General features: G+C 38.1%; 2 pseudogenes; both read right to left on the minus strand.

Moving 5' to 3' along the window:
- Positions 1–4,273: 4,273 nt before the first annotated feature.
- Positions 4,274–12,746, minus strand: LOC134701767 (ATP synthase subunit a-like; annotated as a pseudogene).
- Positions 12,747–12,904: 158 nt separating this feature from the next.
- Positions 12,905–14,569, minus strand: LOC134701768 (cytochrome c oxidase subunit 1-like; annotated as a pseudogene).
- Between the last annotated feature and the right edge of the window lie 2,770 nt (positions 14,570–17,339).

Raw genomic sequence — 17,339 nt, forward strand, 5'->3', positions numbered from 1 at the left:
CTCTACCCCCCCTATCGCGACTCTTGTGGCGCCCATACTTAGAATAGTTAGAACGCTTAACCCAATGACACTCATATTTAGGTTTTTTATAATAATCAATGCAATAAGTCTAATTGCCAACCTTTTAACCATAAGTAAGACAGACTTTATCTGACACATTCAGTGTAAATGAATTATACTAGTTTATATTATCTTACATACACCCTAACTAGAACTACTACACACACACTAGCCATAAGTATGACACATAGAAGAACAGTCCAACACAAACTCATTAACTTATCATAACGTAAACGAGGTAAAGAAGCACGAATAACCACAAAGAAGACCGCAAAAGCCATCATAAAGACCCCGATCAACGCTTCATTTCCCCCGAAAAATATCGCCGCCCTTATAACCCTTCTGAGAAGAATACTAGAGTACTCCGCAATAAATATAACTGCAAACCCCCCTCCGCTGTACTCCACGTTGTATCCTGACACTAATTCCGACTCTCCTTCCACAAAATCAAATGGCGCCCGATTAGTTTCAGCTAGCATACACAGCATTCAGACAACTATAACTACGCACAAAGGAAAAAAGAAAAAAAAGGACCTTTGTTGGAACACCCTAATTTCTTGAAACATAAACACACCCGAGCACAGCACCACACAAAAGAAGATAAATCCTATAGGGATCTCATAAGAAATTCTTTGCGCCATCGCACGAACTGCACCTAGCAAAGAGTATTTAGAGTTAGAAGCCCATCCGGATATTATTACCCCGTAAACCCTGACTCTAGTAATAACTATAAACAGAATCACCCCGAAAACATAAAACACTTCAGCCGACTTATACGGGTATAAAAGCCATCCAAGTAAACTGATAGTTAATATTAGTGCAGGAGCCAAAATGAAGGGCCCTACGTTAGCACGTGTAGGCACAATAAACTCTTTACATAACAACTTACCTGCGTCACTAAAAGGCTGCAAGATCCCTATATAACTCACCTTGGATGGACCCTTTCGGATTATAATGATAGCCAAAATTTTACGTTCCAACAAAGTATAGAAGCCCACAGCGAGAAGCACCCCTACAAAAGGGATAACACCAACAACCACGCCTACTCAGTCCACCAGTGCAGCCTTAGTCGACCCCAAGGGAGTAAAAGAGTCCGCTGACACTTGACAAAGGCTTAATAGGATAGAGGCTCCAAAGAAAACAGCTACTCTCCTTAGAGTCTTAAATAGACACTCGACACTAACCATAATGAGACTGGGCTTAGCTTTGTAATTCACACACAAACAAGAGTATATCTTATAAGACGAGCTTAAATCGTATGCATTAGGTCTGCCAGCTTGTGCCATGAAAGCAAGTATATATACTTATGAATTGATCCTAAATCAAACGCATTAGCTCTGCCAGCTCTCACAAAGATAAGAGCCACTACTCACGGCGCCTTAGGGGCATGAGCCCTATATCCTAATATTAGACCACCTTATCACTAAAAGCTACTTGCCCATTGTACAAGTTCATTAAATTAAAAGTTTAACGCTTCTTAAAAGCTTTAGCTTATTTTTTATTTTAGTTAAGAGCTTCCAACCATATGACAAAATATTTCTCAGGAATAAACTCAATCACAATCGGTATAAATCTATGGTTAACCCCGCAAATTTCAGAACACTGCCCGTAAATAATTCTACACTGGGAAGCTTTTATAGGAAGCCGATTAATTCGACCTGGGATGGCATCTACTTTAATTAGTAACTTAGGGAGTGCAAACGAATGGAGCACATCAGACCTTCTTACAAAAGCAGTTATTTGCACATCTGCTGGAGCCACCATCCGGTTATCAACATCCAACAAACGATACCCTCCTTTTCTAAATGTCTCCTGCTGGTCTTCTATGTAAGAATCAATTGTATAACACGAAATTCTTTCAGCGCTTTCTCTAGAGCTTGGAGTGTCTAAATTGCGACAAAATTCGTAAGATCAGTACCATTGTTTCCCAATCGCCTTAAAATTTCACCGGGGCCGTTTTACTTCTTCTATATAATATAGGTTAATTATAGAAGGAAACCACAACCCTACTAACATCAACATTGGCACAATAGTCCATCAAAATTCTAATCGTTGACGGTTCAAGAAATGGCGATAAGAAAATTTAGTAAGAAGGATTACGCATCCTATATATATAACAAAGACCAACACAGCCACTGCTACTATCATCACAAAACCATGGTACCGGAACAGGTCTTTCCCTAGTTCCCCATGGACAATATCACCAAAATATCGACTCCCGTAAAAAGACATATTTATATTTTTCTACACTTATTAGCCCACTCACGTGCGCTACTTTCGCGATTTACTAATTTTAATAACTTGAAATAAGCTAAAAACTTAAACCATTTCAGGTCTACAGGACGACTCCTACAGAATTTAGGGTATTCAAGCAGCTTGTCCCACACCCACAAAGAAAGAGGGTTTAATAACAACCTAGAGAAATAAATGACTGAAAGACACTGCCCCAAAATGATATAAGGCTCCCGCACTGGGCGAGCACCAATCCATGTTAACCTAATAAACCTACCAACCAACACTCAAAACACTACTTGATTAAACGGGTAAAAACATAAACTTCGATACTTACCTCTGTGAAGACTAGGAATTAGGTATAATACTACAATCGACAAAAACATAACATATACCCCCCCCGCTTTATGAGGAATTGAACGAAGGATTGCATAAGCAAACATAAAATACCACTCAGGCTGAACATGGATTGGCGTTTTTATAGGATTAGCAGGCCAATAGTTTAAATGATTCCCTAACAGCTCAGGATCCACACACACTAAATATATAAAAAAGAACCTAAAGCAAACATAACCAAAAAGATCTTTAATAGTATAGAAGGGGTGGAAGGGCACACACATAGTACCTCTTTCAATACCCAAAGGGTTATTACTCCCTTTCTCATGTAAAAAAAACAGGTGTAAAAAAACAACCGCCACTATCACAAACGGTAAGAGAAAGTGTAAAGTATAAAACCGCTTTAGAGTTGCATTACACACGGTCCAACCCCCTCATACATAGCGGAGCATACTCTCTCCTACTACGGGGATCACTCTAAGTATATTAGTAATAACAGTAGCCCCCCAATATGACATTTGCCCCCAAGGCAAAGTGTAACCGAGGAAAGCCTCCGCCATAGTTAACAAAAACAAATGCACCCCAAAATACCACACTGTCTTATCTAAATAAGACCCATAATACAGCCCACGAGCAATGTGCGCATAAATACAGATAAAAAACATAGAGGACCCATTTGCATGAATATTACGCAACATTCATCCTTTTTCCACATTACGCATAATATGTACTACAGAATCGAATGCCATGTCTTCATGAGCAGTATAATGAGTTGACAATAAAAGACCCCTTAGAAGTTGGATAATTAGGCACAAGCCTAGTATAGAGCCAAACCTTCACCAAGCGTTTAAGTTTACAGGACAAGGCAAATCATAGAACCTGTCATTCATAATCTTCACCAACTTATTAGTACTTCGTCACGGACCAACCCTCTTAGGCGTGTTAATATTATTCACAGTATTGTTACCAACCATCTCATAAGAAAGGCCTACACCTTGTTTATGAGTTTACAGCTCACCACCTCTTCCTCGGCCACCTCATGAATTTTTGTTATATATACAGGCACAAACCCCCCGCACACCGCATTTTTTTATGAGTACACATAAGCTTGGACCCCCCTTTTTACACCTCTGAAGACACCCAAAGTGTTAAGTGTCCAACTTTGTTTTTGCTCCATTTTTACTTTATTTTTAATTAGACTTAAAGCGACCAACAACTTACGCTTCAAAAATTTTTTTATTTTTAAGATACACGCCTCGTTTTCGAACCGAAAACCACATGAGCAACCAGAGCTGGGGTAAATGAGGAAATAAACGTCTCAAATCCCCATTATCCTACAGCTTACAATTAGCTATAGAGCCCAAGTAACTTAGAATTTAAGGGTCAAATTCACCACTTTCTCTGCCAATAATTAGGTTGAATCTCATGTGGTCCTGAAGAATGCTTACTCCCCGCAAAGGCTTTGTAGCCTTTCAAGCATACACTAAAACCAAGTTAATTAGGTGTAAGGAGACCCGTATTGACCAGTTTTTAAATAGACCATAACAGCCTAACAATAAACGAATTAACTGTAATTTTGCTTATCTTATGGATTATTTTAATAAATTATAACTATTAATACACCAATAAACTTTAACTATGAGCATTAATAACTACTGACCCCGTCTTTACTAACATCAGGAACACTGTCTTCTTCACTTACAACCACATTTCTCTGCTCGACTGGCTGACAGACATTAGCTGGGACTTCAGGCTCCACAACAGCTATTTGTTCTTCTAAAGGAACATAGCCACCCTCAGCATGGGGGCCCCCTTCCTCCTGATTATCAGGAACAACTTCAGCGACACCATTCACAACAGCATCTCCAACAGCTGAAATAGTTTCAGGTAATGGGAGCACCCTAACAGTGTCACCCCCTCCGCCCTGACATAAGTCCCCTCCTCCAACGTCTATTCTAAACACTCAGTTTTTATATGAAAAAAAACCATCTCACACACCCCTTAACAGTAAGCCTTTTTTTGCAGCAAACCCCTGCCTAAGCCACTCTCATACAGCCTCTCTAGTGCCCAACACATTCAACAATCTATCACTAAGCAACACACTCATTTACATAAAAAGAACCCTTTTTATAAGTTAATCAGCCTATTATACAATATTATTTATGTCATTACAGATCCGTCACAAAGTATTGCTTTAGCTAAAAACTCGCTCGCTTAAAAGAGACCTTAAAGCTATGCATAAGCTTTTGGGTTAACAAACCCAAAAACTTCAATTAAAATAAAGCTTCGCAGGGTCTTGTTGCTCTTCTTTTACACACAGGCCTCTTCGCTTTACCCTTATGCAAGAAGTACTAAAATTTATTTGCCCCACTTTACTTCAAGTAAGCTTTTTATGAGGCAATCGTGTGCATTTCTTTAGAAAGATAAATTCTAAAAAACCTCAGTGAGATGAGCCTAAAACTAATTAACTCCTCTTAAATTGTTTATAAAGAAAAGCTTTAACTTTTTCTTTAGGAATCAAAGTCCTACGTACTATAATACTTCTTTATAACACCTCAGAGCAATAAACTACTTTTGAGCTTAGCTTCATCAAAGCAACTGGGCCACCCCCCACGTACAACTAAGCTAGGAAGAATTTGTAGCTCTCAGTTATATTAACATTAGCAACTAAACACAACTTAAGAGACAGGCTATCTGGCTTGAGAATAAGAATCTTATACCCTAAGCAAATTACTGGGATTTTCAATTAACAGCTCAACATTCTAGCTTAATTTATTCACCCAGCGTACACTAATTTCATTAAAATTTTTGCCCAGAAGGCAAATATAGTAATTATTGCTATGTAACCATCCTATAACCAGCACATTTAACAGCCTAACGCCACGTTTATTTACATAAAAAGGCCCTATACAATATTGTCTATAGCACTCAGATCTGTGACAGAACATTGCTTTGCTTAAAAACCTTTTATACGAAACTAACTCACTTAAAAGGGACCTCAGGACCAGACATAAACTTCATCACTTGTAGTCTTTGTAAGTTTATAACCCACCTAACCCCCTTTTAGGCGTGTTAATATTACATACTATTGTTAACACTTACTTTTTAAGACGCTCACAACCTTGTTTACAAGCTCACGCTTCTACGTTTCACAATTTTATTTAGCTTCATTTTGTTGCTGCACACCACATTTTTGTCACCTCTATTTAACCTGCTTTCCTATTTCCTCCCCTCCAGATCAGCCCCCCCAGGCATTAGTGTGTCATTTTGATTTTATTTTATTTTTGATTTACTTTTTTGCTTAGACTTTAAGTGACCCATGAATTACGCTTTGGGAACTTTCATATGACTTGATTTCTATTTATTTTTTGATTTTAAGATACAGATAGTCTAGTTTTCAAACCCCAAAAAATCACATGAGCAACCAAAATTAGGGCAAACGAAAAAAATTAACACCTTAGATCCATTTCTCCTGCAGTTTACAATTAACCACAGGAAGCAAATAGCTTTAGAATTTAGGTTTAAGTTTGTTTTTTTCTACCACTAATTAGGTTAAGTCTCACATGACTCTGAAAAATGCTTACTCACTGTAAAGGGTTCAAAACCTTATCTACAACAGGTTGTAAAGCATAATCTAAAACAAGTTTGGACAGGTATGGGCATTCGCAACTAGATTTTCAATAAAATACACAATGTCAAGTAAAATTAAGTTTTACTTTGACTTATAAGTTATCTTAACTAAGGGCTTTTTACATGCATCAGCAACAGGGTTTCCGTGTAAAAGGACAGGAGAACAGGCCTTGCGGTCACTGTACCGGCCGGTAACAGGAAATGCGGTACACTATAAAACCTCATTCTTAAGGGTTTCCACAGTGTTTGGTTTTTTTTTTGTCTGTTACTAGCACAAATCCATTACACACCGCCTTTTTAGAACCCTTGTTTTATTCTTTAGGTGGGTGATTGCTGCTTTTTGGCTGCATTAATAGACTGTTTTATTTTTTACCTAATTTGCAACCCGTTTTAACCCTATTTTTTAATAAAATAGCAATACTAATTTTAACAAGAACCAACGACACGCCCTACCGCCACTAATTGGCCTTCAGCTTCATAAAAGGCAACCCTTTTTATAAACTAATCAGTTTATTGCGTAGCATTATTTAAGCAATGACAGAGCCAGGGCAAAGCGTTGCTTTAGCGAAAAAGTCCTTTCGTACAAAATTAGCTCATTTTTAAAAGAGGATAGAAACTGAACTAGCTCACGCCGTTCTGAACTCAGCTCATGTTAGATTTTAAAGGGCGAACAGACCCACCATTAGAAGCTTCTACGCCTCTAGGATATCTAAAGCCAACATCGAGGTCGCAATCTTCCCCTCCAATACCATCTTTCGGGAGAAATTGCGCTGTTATCCCTAGAGTAGCTAGCCACACATATAAAGTTAGGAAATACGAGTTAGATTTATATAATAGTGAAAGACTTATTTTCACTGATCTCCCATCAAAATCGTATAAGAGCCAAAAACTCCAATTAAGATAAAGCTTCATAGGGTCTTGTCGTCCTTCTTTTACATAAAGGCCTCTTCACCTTAAAGTTAGTTTAAATTAAATTTTCAGACACAGCACCTTCTTCGTTAACCCTTTCATACCATCCTTCAATTGAAAGGCAAATTATCGCGCTACCTTAGGACGCTCACGTTAACGCCGCCGTTTACAACAAACATTACTCTAGTTGCACTGGGCAGGGACTACCTTTTACTTACATCAAAAGGAAATGTTTTTGTTAAACAGTCGAGAAGTTTAGTTTGCCGAATTCGTTTAAAAACTTTTATTTAGCCTTTAGTTTTTTAAGGTAAAACAAAATAGTAATACCAAATAAATAATATTTTTACTCGTTTTTATCATAGTCACTGGTCCTACAACCATAGGCTTATTTTAAAGTAAATGAATAACCCAATTAATCTTTTTTCCCCATCTGGTTTTAGTTAAAATACACTAATATCTAATAGCCAGTTTAAAGCCTATAGAAACCCAATTTTTTTTTAACATCAATTTTAGTATTTTTCAGCTTAACCCAAAAAATTTTACCCCTTAAATAGTTAAGGAAAATGCTTACACATCTTTTTAAGCCAACCAGATATCTAAAAGCGCGAATAGTATCTAGCCGCTATTCTTTAGTTTAATTAAATCTCTGCCACGATTTCTTAACTCAAAAAAATAACTCTCTTTTATTCGGGAAAATTAAATTCTTAAACTTGTCTTGAAAAACCCTTATGCAAAAGGTACTAAAATTTATTTATACTATTTTAATTCAAGTGCACTTTTCACAAAACAATTATGCACGTCTCTTTAAAAAAGATAAATTATAAAAAGCCTCAGTAAGAGGAATCTAGAACTGACAATTCTAAGTTATATATTAACTACTTTTAACTTATTTATGAAGAAGAAGATTAACTTTTTCTTTAGGAATCAAAGCCCTACTTACTACAATTTTTCTTTATAACGCTTCGAAGTTCTAAGTGCCAAAAAACTACTTTTGAACTTTGCTTCATCAAAGCAACTGGATCATCCCCCACGTGGCACTAAGCTTAGGCCTAACTAGACTATGGAGAATTTGCAGTTCTCAGTTATATTAACATTAACTACTAAGCACAACTTAAGAGAAATACTATCTGACTTAAGAATGAAAATCTTATGTTTTCCCTAAACTACTTAAGCAAGCCAAAGCAAATTACTGCGATTTTGAATTAACAGCTCAACGTTTTAGCTTAAACTATTTGGCCAGCATACACTAATTTCATTAGAACTTTTGCTTGGAAGGCAAATATAATATTATTTACTATATATGCATATTATAGCCTAGCAGCAACTTCCGTTACTGCTACCTTGTTACGACTTTTCACAGGTTTCCCCGCGAGCGACGGGCGATTAGTACTCATCTGATTGTATTCAGGGTAATTTTATTTTTAACCCTTACTTACAAGTCCTTCTTCAAAGGCAAGTTTTCTTATCTTATTTGTCTACTTAGTTGAGCTACCTTTTAGTAGCTCAATCTTTGAATTATTGCTTAAGTTACATCTGTATCCCAGATTAACCTTGTCATAAGCTGCATGTCAATCTGAATTATTTTTGAAGTTGTGCTACATGGGCATATAGCCAATTCTAGTAGCTGCACCTAACTAAAAGTAACTTACCTTACCGAACTCAGCAAGTAAAATAAGAGTTAGCTTCAGTAATAACCAAAAATTTTACCCGGACACTCACCATATTAGAGTAAACAACCATACACACGCACTAATAAGACAAGGCTCAAATGTAGGTGGGTTATCCTTTAACACCCAGGATCCCCTGTTTTCTATCTCAGACACCGCCTATTTATTTCTCTTTGACAACCAAATGTTTAGTTAAGAGGAACTTTTGTTTTAAACTATGGATAACAGGGTATCTAATCCTGGTTTCACTTCATAGATTCGTTAGAAGCTCACTAAAACTTTAGGAATATAACCACAAAAAACCGTTAACATTACACTGCACCTATAGTTTTTTTATAGTTTTATAACACAACATTGACTCTAACCAATCCGCTTAAATTTATATTCGAACTGAATCTAACCGCGGCTGCTGGCATTCATCAATTGACCCCGAATTTGTCAAAAAGCTGGGTTAAAGTTTCCTTTATTAACCAATTTTCCCCACTGATGTTGAACTTGCACTTAATTTGTTCAAGCCCGCATTTAGAATCATGAGAAGCATTTTGCCCATAAATTTAGGGCCATAATCAAACCCTCCTACAGATTTGACACAAGGTACTAAAGTATCCATCTTCCTCATTTTCAATGAGACGCTTTAATTAAGCTACTGTATCTTCTATTTTAGGTTTATTTTACTCTTCGTAAAGGCACCATGGTTTTTATGCACAAATACGACACCACTAATATTACAAACAGTAACACACCAGCTATTAGGATATATAACCTTAACCCGCTTCTTTCAGCCATGAAACTTAGAAACAAAGACCCGCTAATTTCTCTGTACTCGTAATTCATAAGACCCATAAGGACCGCTCTGGCACAACACCTTCTGACGAGAACCATAAACTCTAGATTAAAACGATACACTTCATTGGGGTAGATCCTTAAAACATACAAGAACAGGACTATTACACCCCTAACGTAAGTTAGGAACAATAAGAACCCTAACAACCTTCTAACCTCCAGTGCAACCTCCACACATGCAATTATAGACCCCCTCAATAGCACTAGCCCTAAAGAAATAGGTTGCTTGGCAATTAAGACAATCGAAAACACAGCCATCAAAATTACACATATGACTATAACTCTCATTATATAAACATAATTAAGCTTACGCCCCCCGCTACCACCAGCCCTCATACTACCAGCTGGTAGGTAAAATAATTTTTCTGAACAATTTCATTCAAACAGCTGAGTTGACCTAGTCCCTTATGGGCACCTTGAGGGCCCAATAGCTCTAGTCAACCTTGATCCAGACTTTGAGCTACCATCCTGGACCCCTTAAAGAAGGCCATTTTTCTGGGGTGGGAGGTTAGCCTCTCTATGAGCCACATTCTCAAAAAGAATCTTAATAGTTTGGCTGACGACCAAGGCTTAGACCCTAATTTTCTAAGCACTCCTCATCACAAAATTAACCCTACAAAGGGAATAAGAAATACTCTGACTCTCTCATATTTCTCAAGAACTACTACAAACCCAAACCTCTCTATTTTCCTCCCTAATACCCCTCCTAAGATAATAGCCCCAATATACAGGCTAAGAAAAGGAGTTTGTATATTTAAGTGCTCATTAATCCGCAAACTTCTGCTATTAACGTAATTAGACCCAAGTATTACTCTAAATACAATCCGTGCCCTATAAAAAGAAGTGAAGATTAAACCTGTTAGCTCTAATAAATAGCACCCATAAGTTATTCTTCTGTCTATCATTCTTAGCTCAATTATTAGGTCTTTAGAGAAAAACCCTCTTATAAACGGGGCCCCTCTCAAGGACACAATTGCAACCGTTATTGCACCCATTCTTACCGGTAATCCTTGCCACAAGCTTCTTAACCCCCGGATATCTTGGATTCTTTGGTTTCTATGAATAACACCCCCTGCGCCTAGAAACAACAAAGCTTTAAATACCGCATGGGTTACTAAATGAAAAAAAGCTACAGACGGAAGAAGGATTGAAATCGAGAATATTATTAACCTTAACTGCCTCAAAGTCGAGAGTGCGATTACCTTTTTTAGGTCAAACGCAAACACAGCCCTTGACCCCGCTAATATTAGAGTAAATAGTCTTAAGACTATAAGTATTTGAGTCACAAAGGGATTAGCTCTGATAATATAAAAAGAGCGAAGAATCAAATAAACCCCAGCTGTCACCAATGTCGAAGAATGCACCAAAGAGGAGACCGGTGTGGGTGCCGCCATGGCAGCAGGTAGCCATGCGCAAAACGGCATTTGTGCGCTTTTAGTTATACCTGCAAGAACTACCACAAACCCTAAATTAACCCATGTCTGCACTGGGTGGTATATATAAATTAACCACCCCCCTTCTCTTAAAAAAATAGAAACTCTAAAAAGTACAAAAACATCCCCAATTCGATTAGTCAAAGCTGTCAACATAGCCGCAGATAACCTCTTATTGTTCTGGTAATAAGCCACTAATAGGAATGAGGTGAGCCCTAGCCCGTCTCAACCAATTAAAAGTATTACTAAATTAGGAACTAAGATTATAAACACTATAGACAGCACAAACAACCATACTAATCCCATAAACCGCTTGTAGTATGGCTCTCCAGCTATATACCACTTGCAGTAGGTTGCTACACTTCCTCTAATTACCAAAACCGTCCCAACAAAGACTATTCTTACGCTATCTAGTAGAACTCTGAAGCTAAATGAGAGACAATTACTCTCTCAAACAGTAACTTCCAATAAATAAGCTTTTCCAAAGGTCCTCCCTCTAAGAATAAATAAGTATCCAATCAGAATCAGTAAAAGTAACCCTAAGTTACTTTTTAATTGTATGATACTATTTTTACGAGCCATCTCTTAGTAACCTTGACATCAAATCGTCTCCGCATAGTCGCATCACCATAACCAGAAGGGCCAAGCAAATTCTGGCTTCGCAAACAGCTAAACATAGAATTAGTAAAATTAACCAAAACTGATTTATTAGAAACACATGGGTTACAAACAATAAGCCTAGTCTTATTATTTCAAGCCCTACAAATAAACACAAAAGGTGTTTGTTTATACGGAAGATTACAAAACAGCCTATACTTATTAAGAAAACTCCTAGGAATTTTATTCAAATCATAGCTTTAAAACACATAGTTTTCTACGACTTACAAGGCCGTCGCTTCAGCAAAGCTTTTAAAACTACCTACCTTCTATGATCCTCCGTATAGAGACACAATAAGACACAAAAAATATAACACTGAATACACGCGATTGCAACTTCAGCGGCTCCAAAAACACCTCCGCCCATTATTAACCCTTTAATACCCCCAACTCCTGTAAGCAGCCTTCTGCTATTTAACCAGCTAACTACTAACTCTCTCCTGCATATAGTTAGAATTACTTTACCAGCTCCCAGATTTAGTGTCAGACGTAAAACTAATGTTAAAGGGCGAAGTATGCCACTAATTAGCTCAACCACTACTATAAAAGGCACAAGGATTAACGGGCAACCTGTTGGAACGAGACTCATCAACCCCTGCTCAAATCTGCATAAAAGACTAGATAAAACTAAACAAGTTCAAATAGACAAAGCAAAGGAGAACCCGAACACAAACTGCCCTCTTACAGGGAAAAAGAATGGAAAGTTTCCAGACAGATTTAGTATCAGAATTATCATGAACAGACCCCTTATTACTAGAGGAAACCCAGATAGCTTTAGTCCCTTTCCGTTCAATCGAATCATCGAATAAGTAAAGGATAGCACCAAACTCCGAAAAGAGCTCGTACTTCTACCCTTAGTGTACACGTCTCTAAATAGCACGGTTATTGGCACTATAGAAGACAGCAACCATAACGGCATAGACAACCAAATTAAGTTATAGCTGTGAGCATCAAATCTAGAAAAAACATCTATTAACATGACTTTAAATTATTGATTACGCGATTTCTTATAAATATAAGTGATACACGTGTTATAAGGGTTAGTTCACACAAATGGCAATTGGCTATAAACATGCTTCCTTCCTGGATAAAGGTCTCGGGTACCTGCTCAGTCTATTTCACCACATAAACCCCCACTAAATACAACCCCTCGCTGGCTTACTAGAGCCTCTCATAGAAGGAACTTAAAATATATTAGAGACCCAAAAGACACAGCGGACCCATAAGAAGACACCCAATGTCAGTGAGCATAAATATCAGCGTAGTCTATATACCGTCGAGGCATTCCTCTTAGGCCTAAGAAATGCTGAGGAAAGAAGGTAGTATTTACCCCAAAAAATATTGCTATAAAATGGGCTTTCCTCCATTTCTTATTAAAGCATACTCCAACAAAATTTGGCAACCAATGGTTAAGACCACAGAACACCCCAAACACCGCCCCTATTCTTAGCACATAATGGAAATGAGCCACCACATAATATGTGTCGTGTAGAGACACATCCATAGAAGCCCTAGACAGTAAGACCCCTGTTAAGCCCTCCCACGGTGAATAAAAACAGAAACCCAGTACTTCAGTAGGCGGCAGGCTTTATTTTGAATTTTCTTCCTGCTATAGTTGCCAGTCATCTGAATACTTTCACCCCTGTTGGAACAGCGATTACTATAGTTGCGGTAGAAAAATAGCCTCGAGTATCAACATTAAGACCTACGGTAAACATGTGGTGAGCCCACACCATACACCCTAACCCTCCAATTCCGATTATTGCGTATACTATCCCAATTAGACCAAAAACCGCTTCTTTTCCAGAGCAATGCATAATTACTTTTGATATCACACCAAAGGCAGGTAGAATAAGAATATACACTTCCGGATGCCCAAAAAATCAAAACAAATGTTGGAACAAAACGGGGTCCCCCCCTCCTGCGGGATCGAAAAAAGTTGTGTTAAAGTTTCGGTCAAACAAGATTATTGTGATGCCCCCTCCTAGAACCGGAATTGAAATAATTAAAAGAACTGCAGTAACTCTAATCCTTAAAACATAAAGCTCCGCTCGTTCTCCTTTCATTTCTAACACTGGCATATTTTTATTGGTCCTAGCAAAGTTAATAGCCCCCACTAGAGAGCTGAGCCCAGCTAGATGTAGTGACACAATAAGAACATCCATCCTAGGGCCCCTATGATAGGGGTACACAGATAAAGGGGGGTAAATAGTTCATCCAGCACCAACTCCTTTATCCGTTCTAAAGGACAGTATTAGTAAATATAGTGCATTAGGAGATAGTCAATAACTTAAGTTGTTTATTCGCGGGTAAATTATATCTTTACCTCCTACTAGCAGAGGAATCAACCAATTACCGAAAGCTCCAATTAAGATAGGTATCACAGCAAAAAAAATTATTATTAAGGCATGCGTTGTAACCACCACATTATAGAATCAATCTCTTTTTAAGAACACTGCTCCAGGATGCCCCAGTTGCATTCGGATCATTAACCTCAACCTTGCTCCAAACAACCCTCCTCAGACTCCGCTATACAGATAAAGGGTTCCAATATCTTTGTGATTTGTTGATCACAGCCATCGACGTCACCAGGACTCCACTTCTCCATAACCCCCTACTTCTTCCTTTTTTAGTATTTTTATCATTTTATTTATCCTTACTTAGAAGCCAATCATCTAGCCTTATTAGCCCTTAGAGCCGCACTAGATTTTAGCCTCTTAATATTTTTTTCCCTATACGCTATAGTAAGATATGCCTTTTCAAACCTTCTATTAGATCCTTGAGAACTTTCATTGGTCCCATACTTCCTTAAGAAGCACTCTCGACGTGAAAACCACAGGTACACACAATACACTTCCAACAGCAAAAGTAAGCCTCTTACAATCACCTCTCATCAAAATTCGTTTCGCATAAATGCCACTTCTAGTATTAACCTACTCATTCCAAAGACCCCTCACGATATTCGTGGTAGAGACCCCCAAACAAGATAAGAAGGAAACCCCTTGAGGACAAAATCCCTAACACTCTCTTACCGTAAAAGAACATGTAGGCAAAAGGTATTAACAGCACTACCTCTACATCAAACACGACGAACAAAACTGCTACTAGAAAGAATCGGATAGAAAAGGGCCTCCGAGCTCTTCCAATAGGCTCAAATCCACACTCATATGGACTGCACTTTTCTCGGTCTAGACCCCGCTTTTCCCTTAGTAGCATAAATAACCCCGTAAACAAAAAAGAGACACAATGCAGACAAACGCAACTCTTAACCCCATAACCATTCTTCTAGAAAACTTATGGAAGTGTCTTTAGCTCCCAAAGCCAATATTTTATTTTAAACTATATCTAGCTAAAAAAGGGTTGACACCACTAATAGCCCCACAACCTATCGTTCTTAAATTAAACTACTTTTTTATAAGGAAAAATGGTACAAGCCATTTATAACAAAGTTAGCAGCCCTATTATGTTAATTAACTTCCTCACTTAAGAATGAAAACCTAGGCTTAATAATTAGATGCAAACCAATCCTTTTTTTTAAAGTACCATTCTACAAAAAGGAGGTAACAACTACCTATAGTTATGTTTGAAACAAAATATTTTATTTTAAATTACCTTTTTATCATACTTTTGTGGTTTTACCCACTCTTTTTGAGCCGAAATCAAAACGCCCCTGGCCTAAAAGCAGTTTCTAAATAAATCTCACCAAGATCAATGCCCCCCCTGCTAGGTTAGCCCCGATCACTATCCTCCACATAATCTTGAATTCTGCTTTGTTTTTGTCTACTAACCTTTTTATTACTATCCTATAAAAAAAGTCAATGTAGAATTTTAGCCTGATTACTGAACCTATAATACAAGCCACGATTACAGCCCTTCCTCTCATTAGAAACACCAATACTTTCGCTAGAAAGCCAAGGAAAGGAGGCATCCCCATCAGTATCAGTAACCCTATACCCCTCGCGGCTCTACTAATCTGACCGCCCATTCTTGTTTTGTTTATTATTGAGCACCCATAAAAAAACAGCCCTACCGACAGCGAGTAAACTGCAAAATACCCTACAAAGACTACTCTTGACCATGTGAGCCCTAACAGCATTCATGATGTATGCACAAACGACGAGTACGCGCTTATTACTCGTACTGAATTCTGGTTAAGGCCCCCTACTGCCCCAATTCCAGCTATCAATACAATTACTACTCACAACCCCTTAGAGGGTATAATTATTGATAAAAAGACAAGGGGGGCGACTTTTTGCCAAGTTAATATTAACCCTCTTGCTAACCATCTGCTGTTCTTAATAATTGAAGGGACCCACGAATGTAGCGGGAAAACGCCAGATTTTAACACTGTACCCGCCCCCCTTATCACCAGCCCTCTCACTACGTGCTGCTCTATCAAGGTTACAAAACCCACTAGTATCAGAATTGACCCCGTTCTTTGTACCACAAAATATTTTACACAGGGCTCAGGACTATAGTGACCATCAGGGTTTATAATTACAAGAAATCCATACAGATTTAGCTCTAAACCGAGTCACACCCCTACTATCTCTTCTCTTCTAACCCTAAGAATTGTCCCGATCAATATTACCCCTAATCTCACTAATTTTATAGGTCTTACCACAAAGCTTACCATTTCAAGTAAAGGTTACTTATAACACTTGAAAATCATAGGTCTTCTGTCCTTAATTAGACTACTTTACTCAGACTAGTAAGCGCTTGGAATCGCTTTGGTACTTGATTTCAAATCAAAACTGTTTAACTAGTCTGTATGACTCCTATTTTTAACCTTTTAAATGGTCAGGAATCTTATATCAGGACGGAGCATGCTCTTCTTGAATGTACGCATACCACGAAGGCTTTGCGTCTGGGTACTTAAACGTATAGACGTCCCCGTCTCATATTTTGAACCACCACATGTATAACCATCCTCCAAACCACACATATACTAAACATCATAATGCTACCCATACCACATCTACGAAGTGTCAGTACCAAATGCAAGCCTCAAAACCAAAGTGCCGTTGACTGGAAAACTCCCCACGCCATAGTCGGACTAACCTCACCATTAGTCAAAGAGTCCCCACAACTACGTGCATTCCATGAAACCCAGTTAGTAAATAAAACACTCTTCCATACACCCTATCTGCAATAGTGTATGAGTTTCAGTAGTATTCTCGAAGTTGCACTAGGAAGAACACAGTCCCACATAAAATTGTTACCACTAGGCCAATAAATGGCCCAACATCATAATCCTTCAAACGCATTCTCTTATGGGCTTGAGTTACGAATAACCCCCTCCTAATTAAAAGACCTGTCTCGAACAGCCTTGTCGACGACGGGTTTGGCGTGCGGATCCCTGGAGGGGGTCATCGCATCCCTAGTTCACACGAGGGTCTTAAGGCATTATGGAAGAAAGTCCAAAAAAAAGAAAAGAAGAACATTACTTCAGACAGAATAAAAAGGGCAACTCCATCACGAAATCTCTTGATTACGAAGCGAGTATGAAACCCAATATCTCCCTCACGAATTAAGTCTCGCCATCATCTAAAAGTTCTCAATAGTATACACC

This window comes from Mytilus trossulus, unplaced genomic scaffold (genome assembly GCF_036588685.1).
Source record: "Mytilus trossulus isolate FHL-02 unplaced genomic scaffold, PNRI_Mtr1.1.1.hap1 h1tg000331l__unscaffolded, whole genome shotgun sequence".
NCBI classification, from domain to species: domain Eukaryota; kingdom Metazoa; phylum Mollusca; class Bivalvia; order Mytilida; family Mytilidae; genus Mytilus; species Mytilus trossulus.